This window comes from Anomalospiza imberbis, chromosome 6 (assembly GCF_031753505.1).
Source record: "Anomalospiza imberbis isolate Cuckoo-Finch-1a 21T00152 chromosome 6, ASM3175350v1, whole genome shotgun sequence".
In the NCBI taxonomy this organism is placed as follows: Eukaryota; Metazoa; Chordata; class Aves; order Passeriformes; family Viduidae; genus Anomalospiza; species Anomalospiza imberbis.
Genome location: NC_089686.1, coordinates 5578151 through 5585886, shown reverse-complemented (window position 1 = coordinate 5585886; position 7736 = coordinate 5578151).

The window sequence follows — 7736 nt, the reverse complement described above, 5'->3', positions numbered from 1 at the left end:
AGTCTATCTAGAAACCAGGTGATAAGGTGAGTACACCCCTTATCAAATGCTAATAAGAAAGCTCTGTATTAGCTATTTGACAATAAAAGCTGGGCTGTGGCCTGGGGCAGGTTTATTCTGGCACTGAACTCATGCCCATACTGAGGTTTTTGGGTGCAGGCAAACTGAAACCCTCAGCCTAATATCTGAAACAGGGCAAGCTTCAGCCCATCGAGCTGGCACTTATCAATATTTCCTTACAGACAATAAAGTTTTCATACTGAAATTCCCATGAGCTTTAAGAGAGTAGAAACATTAGGCTAATACATTTCTGCAATTAAACATTTACATTACTTTAATTCATGCTGCACATTTAATTGATATTACTATATCTAAAAGCCTTCTAAATCAGCTTTCTGCTTTGGTTTTATTTTCTCCCTGAAACTGATTTTTGACATCTGACCAGTCTCCAGTTCTTTACTGGGAGTTAACAACAACCAGCTTGGGGGGGTGACTTCACTTGCTTTCCTATTCCAGTTATACAGAGTCTGCTAAGACAGCTGTAGGTGAGCATTAGAATCCCCCAAATAATAATAATAATAAAAAACCAAAACCCCCAAAAAAAAACCAAAACAACTTTGTAACAACTGCAAATACAAAGAACCAAAAACCACTCTGAAGTGCATATTTCCAGATACTTACAACATGAGCTAAAACATTCTCAGGATTAAGACTGATTTAAGTTGATGGTGTCACTTCATCTTCTGCAGGTAACAGACTGCTCCTGTATCCCTGACAGGGATGATCACCAGAAGAATAAATTACTCCTCTAAAATAATACTTCAGAAGGCTTCTGGCATTTTGGAAAAGGTAATTTGGATAAGAGGGAAATGCAGGGGAAAACAAAAGACTTGGAGGATAGGCTTGTTCAAAAAATCCTATTCTTCTTGGCCCAGAAACTCCACAGGTTGTTTTAAAAACAGACCAGAAAATGTTTTGTTTCCTTAAAAGCCTTTGAAAAAAAATGTTTTATTGCATGCTTGTAATATACTCTGAATTGTTTTGCTACTTGCTTATACTATGGGACAGGAGTCAAATTTCAGAGGAAGGTGGGTGTTCTCACCGAGTTCCACTTGGTGCTCACGAGCCAGAACAAACTCTGATGTTCTGTTCAGAGTAAGAGGGAAGAGCCATGGTGCAGTTTCAGCAAGGTGATACCTATAAAGAGAACCAGCAGGACACTGGACAGTGTCACAAACACTTCTATTCCTAAGCAGCAGAGGTAAAGACAAGAAAACACAGAGCTAATTGTATTTTCTTCACATCTGCTCTACTGTGCAAATAAACTCCCTGTTTCGAATGTCTCTTCAGCAAACCCTTAATTCCAGGCAAGTCTAAGTTGGAGGTCACAAAGTTTTCAGTCCTGTTTAATAGGATTAAAAACCTGTAGCAAGCATTTTGTTCAAGCAGAGCACGTACCCCAGAAAAAGCTGCTAATTGTGAAAAGAGAATAAATCTCTCCCACAGCTGTGGCTAAGTAGGACCTTTGAAAGGCTGCAGATAATTTTAAGCTCTCCCACTTCCAGTAAAAACACTGGAAAGTTTGCACTGAAATTGGTACATACAAATTGACTTCATCAATATAGGAATTCTCATTACACTGGTGAACTTCCAGCCCTGCAAGCTCACAAATGAGAGCCAAGCATCATGTTCACCCAAGTCCCAGAGCCTCTCCTGGGTAAGTGTATTTGCAGGGATAATTGTCTTAGTCATCACAGAACCATGAAGGTTGGAAAAGACTCTGAGATGGAGTCAAACCTTCACTAAATGTAAGATCGTCTTTCTATTTTTTGCCAAGTTCACCTCTGTTCCTTCAGAAGCTGTTGGAATAATCTCCTATATTCTTAAAAATTGCTGAAGACTAAAACTGAAATGAGTTAAATTACTTAACCAGGCTTCAGGGATCTGCCTCTTTTAAATTAGCTCACATAAATGCAGCCTCATGAAGTTCAGCCACAATGAACATCTGCAGTTGGCCTAATACTTCTATCTAAACAGCCTGGATGGTGTTCAAATTTATTATTACATGTCAGGATTGAAAAAAATCCATTTAAACAAACCAACAGTGCTATTCAGAGGTATATTATTCTTTGGCTTTGAGGAAAAATACATTAAAATGCATATTTTCAGTTAGGACAAACCAGTCTTTTTATACATTCTGAGCTGGAAAACAGAGATATATTTTGTCTCCCATGTCTGCTCCATTAATGTGAACCAAGGCTAATAGTCAATCTTATCAAAGAAATTCCATTTTTTTAAATCCACAGACAATACTCTTTTCTTTTTTTAGACAATTCAGTGGTTCTGAGTTTTAATCCTTAAAGGGATGGGGCTGATTCTTTAAGTTCTTTTAACAGACAAGTTTGTTCCAGGTCTCAGGTGACAGCAGAATCCCCTCCTGTCCCCTCCCCAGGTTTAATTTATTTAATCCATGTCAAAATCCTTCCAGCTCTGTCTATAAAGAATTCCACAGATGACAAATGTGAGCTGGTTACATCCTGGCTCATTTTTCCTTCAAATCATAAAGGCTAAAACCATAATTATTTTTGCCTTTAGCATCCTTAAATTCTTAGAAATTATATTACAAAGGTCTAACTTTTATTTTACAGAACTGAATTCAAATCAGGGCAAAAAATACAAATGTATTTTGCTCCTGTGTGATGTAGTATTCCAGAAGTTGGGCATCATAATCCATCCCTAGTTGTCTTGAAAGCCCCAGACCAGGTGGCCTCTGGGGAATGCTGGGGCTGGAGCCAAGCATATGCAGCTTTATCTTGAAATTTCAACATGAAAGGGAAAAACCAGCAAAAAGGAGGGAGTTTTATAATTGTAACTAAAAAGCGATCACGATAAGCCCTCAGTATTTCATTTTAATCTAACTCCCCTGAGGCAGAAAACAGAAGGAGGTCTGGAAGGTTTGTAAATCAGGGACAGTAAAAAGAGACGTGAGGACGGTTTGTGTAGCACTCAAATACACACACACGATGTAATTGCCTGTTTTATTTAGTGGAATCACTTTTGTAGATTAGAAATATTTCCAATTCCCGTTTACTCCAATGCAAGCCTCCACCATCGACAGGCGTAATGCAGTTTGTTCAACTGATTCCAAACCAAAAAAAAAAGAAAAAAAAAAAAAAAAAAAAGAAAAAAAAAGTACAATCTCAAAAGTTAAGTTAGAAACTAAGTTCACACATTTTCTTTGGGACCAGGAATCTGTACATAGTACAAAATATACATTTATTGAACTTTCTGTAAACACACAGTTTGAATTGTGTAAAACTGTAAATAGTGGGTGAACTATGTGGAGAATAATTTATTATATATTGTTATACATTCTACTTAAGGAAAATAGTTATGCTTTTGTATATTACTCTGTTAAATTTATAAATTCCATAATGAAGCTGTGTAATCTGCAAACATGCTTTTCAAGCTTAAATCTCTCCATTCATAACACACATTTGTACAGGTCATCAATGAAAAAAGTTACACTTTCCACAAAATAGATATAAAGAGGTCATGAATTTTCTAAAAAGACAGGCACAGCATGTCACTACAAACGAGACTCTTATGGTACGGTGTGGAGTCAATTCTGTGAGAAGACAGGTGAAAACTCTCTAATTCAGCATGTTTGTACGTGGTCTTAGGAACAAGACAGATGCTAGAACCCAAAATCTCTGCTTATAAAGATTTATCAAATAGCTGGTCCTGGAAGTCAATGCTCACACTTTTCAGATGTCCAGCACTCCCTGGCTGGGAGAACCTCAGCTTTTGTCTCCTATCAACTCTTGGTCATGAGTAATTGAGTTTTCCGAGCAGTGAAATACCTGGCTCCATTTGCCAAGAACATTTGCATAATTCAGCACTTACTCCAAAAAGTGGATTCCTGGCACCGAAAAGTTAGGTGTGGTTAATAAATACAATTTAACTCTTGGTGCCCAAGGTCATCAGCAAGAACAGGCTGGGAAACCCCAACTCCCATGGGCTGTAGGGCATTGACCCATGGAACATGAGGTAACAGCATCCCAACACTGGGGACTCTGGTGTGCAATGCCCAGTTTCCAATTTAAGGGGTCGGAAATTCCAAATTGCTGCAGACTTCTCAGTCTGGCATCACTCAGCAAAAATAAAAAGTTCCCCTATAAACACTGTCAAAGATCCTTTCACAGAATGGTCCATAGGAAGAGCCTTAAATATCATCTAGTTCCAACCTTTGAGGAGTCCATCACTGGACATGGATATAATTCTATGTAAATTCAGGACATTTATTCCTACATTCTCAAGGTCTCATTTTCTCTCCATCCTGGATATGCCATTTTGGATTTCATTTGTTTGCAGCTAAAAGCACTGCATCAAAGATCAAACCTCTTAAACTGTGCTCTTCTGAGGTTTAAAAGCAAAAAAAATTCTTAGACATTTAAAGAATTAAGAAATTATCTCAGACTAACCAAACATTTTGCTTTAACATTACCACTGTCTTCCCTCTGGCTTTGAAAAGCTTTTTCAAAACCTAAACTGAATTAAGATTACATTTGTTTTTCATTCCAAGAGAAGTGGAATAGTTAAGGCTCCAACAACATGTGCAGAATTTGTATGTTGTGAGCAAAAGCTTCATCAACATCAGCAGGATGTAAAGTTAAGTTTGTGCCTGATTTTCCCAAGCCTATCTGACTCTAATTTTCCCCTGTAGTGTGAACAGAAATATTGTGATCCAGCCTGAAATCCCAACGGTGAAAACTAAATTGGGTACCCAGTATTTGCACTGCTCAGACTGGCTGGAATTCAGAAACAGCTGAATCGAAACTCTGGACCTTACTCTACAGGCATCAATAGAATAAAAGTATTGAATGTTTGAGGACCTGCCAGTCTGTTTACTCATTTTTCCTAAATGTATTATTCCATTTATTATTATTCCATAAATTATTCCATTTATTTCTCAAAATAAATAATAATGGCAGCTCCTTCAACTCCAGAGGCCTTCTCACAACACACATGGGGAGTCCTGTCTACCTGGAAAAACCCCACATTCCCACCAAGCTCTTCAGAGCCAACACTGCAAGGAAGCAAAAAGGAATTTCAGCTTTGCCTCAGTGTTACTGAGCAAGCTGAGAAGTGCTGATGTCGTGCTCCTGAAGGAAAATGGTACTGCCTGACACAGCACCCACCCTTCAGATAAATGGCTGGTCACACAGTAGTGAAGACTTGGTTTTATTCTTCTCATTTTGGAAAAAAAAAGAAAAAAAAAAAAAAGAAAAAAGAAGAAAGCAGGTGCCTAGTGATATTTTAAAAAGCACTTGGGCAGGAATCAGCTCAAGTGACGTGTAAAAATCTGGCTATGCATAAACCACTCTAGAAATCTGACCTGCCATCCCACTTCTACCCAAGTTTTGACACTTTCAGATTTTCTTGGTTCTATAAAAGGCATTTTTTTAAGTTAAGCCCACTTTCCCAACTTTTGTAGTGCAAAAGTTGGAGGGTTTTGTGGTCATTGCATTTAAAGCAAGCCTCTCTCAAAACACTTTCCTAAGACATCAATATCACTCCTGTTCCCTTAGCCTGGAAGCAAAGCCTTTAGAAGAATGTGTACAAGAGATGGGAAAAGAAAGATCTGTATTACTGCTACTCAAAAGGAACACCAAACAAAAACACAGAGAAAATGAGAAATATGCACAAAGCCTAAGTTACCACAAGTCAACAACTCTGACACAACCAAGGGATTAAAGGTCCAGACATTTTTTTTTCACATACTACTAAATGGTAGAAATAGTTGTCATTTTTCTAGAAACAAATTGTCAACAGGAGACAATGTAAACTCAACTTTTAACATCCATTTTTTTTCTACTTGAATGCATTTAGTGGTCCATGATACTAAAGAGAAGCTTCAAGTTTTCCTATGGCTTCCTGACCTCCTGAGAACACGTGCCACAGCCCAGGTGGCTGCTACCTCATTTATAAAGCAATGTTATTAAGCAAAATAAGGCCACAGAGTGCTTCAGATGTGCACACCTGGGTCTGCAGAAAGCTGCAGACTGTGCAAGCACTCCAGAGAAAAAGCTCACAAAAGACTGGAGTCTCTGATCAGCATTTCAGACAGGTCAGTCAGAATTATTTAGCTGCAGAGTGATGTTTTTAAATTCCACTCCTTTCTTACAGCTTATAGCAGGAATCACGTTCTTTTTTTTTTTTTTTTTTTTTTTTTTTTTTTTTTTTTTTTTTTTTTGTGCTACAGCATCCTGGAAATTCACATCTGGAGCCTCTTTTCACAACTTAAGAGAGTCAAAAAACCTCTCCAGCCAGATGGAGAGTTTACACCCTGAACTGATCTATAAAGGCTCAAGTATGACCACCTCACACACAGGTAGTTGTAGTAACAAGGAGCCACACTCACTATCTAGGAGACATTTTCATAGCTGGTAAAGCTTGGCACCAAGTAACAATTCATTTTCTACACCAGAATGTCAGGTACAGCCCCGTAGCTCTACAGTTTTGCTGTCTCTGAACCTATGCAAGGTACATCAGGTTTGTATCAAAAACTGTATTTGCCAAAGGATGAGGAAAAGGGCACTGGCTTTCCTAAAGGTTAGCCCCTTTCAGACATGGCCAAGTTTAAATACCAAGGAATTCAAACACACCAAGTCATTTGTGCACAAAAGCAGTTCAGGAAGGTGCAGGTAGAGATGGAGGTGAACATCTTGGCATGACGAAATCCTGATGTACATTGAACTAAGGTAAGCTGTAACAACCATATCATTAACCTAATTGTGGCAGCCATGCTGTCTCTCCCACAGGACAGAGCTCCAAACCTCCAGAGAATGTGAACATAGAGGAAGGTTGTCAGCACAGAACTCACACACAAGACATTGAGACCAAAGTTTGAGGGTTCCAGTTTAAAGAAAAGAAACATTTACCAAAGCAAAATGTTTGTCTGAAGCGGGGAAAGATCTGCAAAGATTTTGATGCTCCCTACACAGGCCATCATTTATCTGGGTGTGGTTTCCCAAACTGTGGCAGGAGGGGTGAGGCAAGCATTCCTTTGCTCTCAGTCCTGTCTCCCCACTCTCCATTTTTCTCTAGCACCAGCACCCCACAGCTGGATTATCAATTTACCCAGCTCAAGAGTACAGTTTTTTTCCTTCTCCTAACTGCACACCCACTTAAGGACAAGCACTGGCACAAAAAAAGGCAGTAGGGGAAAACTAGGAGCAATGGTTTAGTCTTGGCCTAAGATCATGAAGCCAGATCCTTAGACTAAACTACTAAAAACGGAATGCAATAGGAAGATGTCTCCTATCCCAGTGTATAAAATTAAGGCGGGGTTCTTCTCAGGGAATCAACAGAAGTGAAAACTGATCCCTAATTTTGTTAAATCATCTTAAGCTTCCAAATCTTGAACTGAGCAAAATGGCTCAGACATGAACTTATATAGTGACAGCACCAGCTTTGCAATAAATAATGTAATTGACATTGAAGTCAGTTTGCTACAAGAAGATGTTGAAAAGATCAGCTTTGGCACCTGCAGGAACTCTCAAGGTAAGTGCTACCATGACTCATCTGCTGCTCAGTATTCACCAGGCACCTCGCTGACACAACCTTCAGAGCAGTTTAACCACAAGATGATGGAATTCCTCTTTCCAGTTCTGACTCCAGCTCAAAGTTTAACTGAGTGATGGCTGTGCCTCAAGGCCATGGTGGTGCTGCTC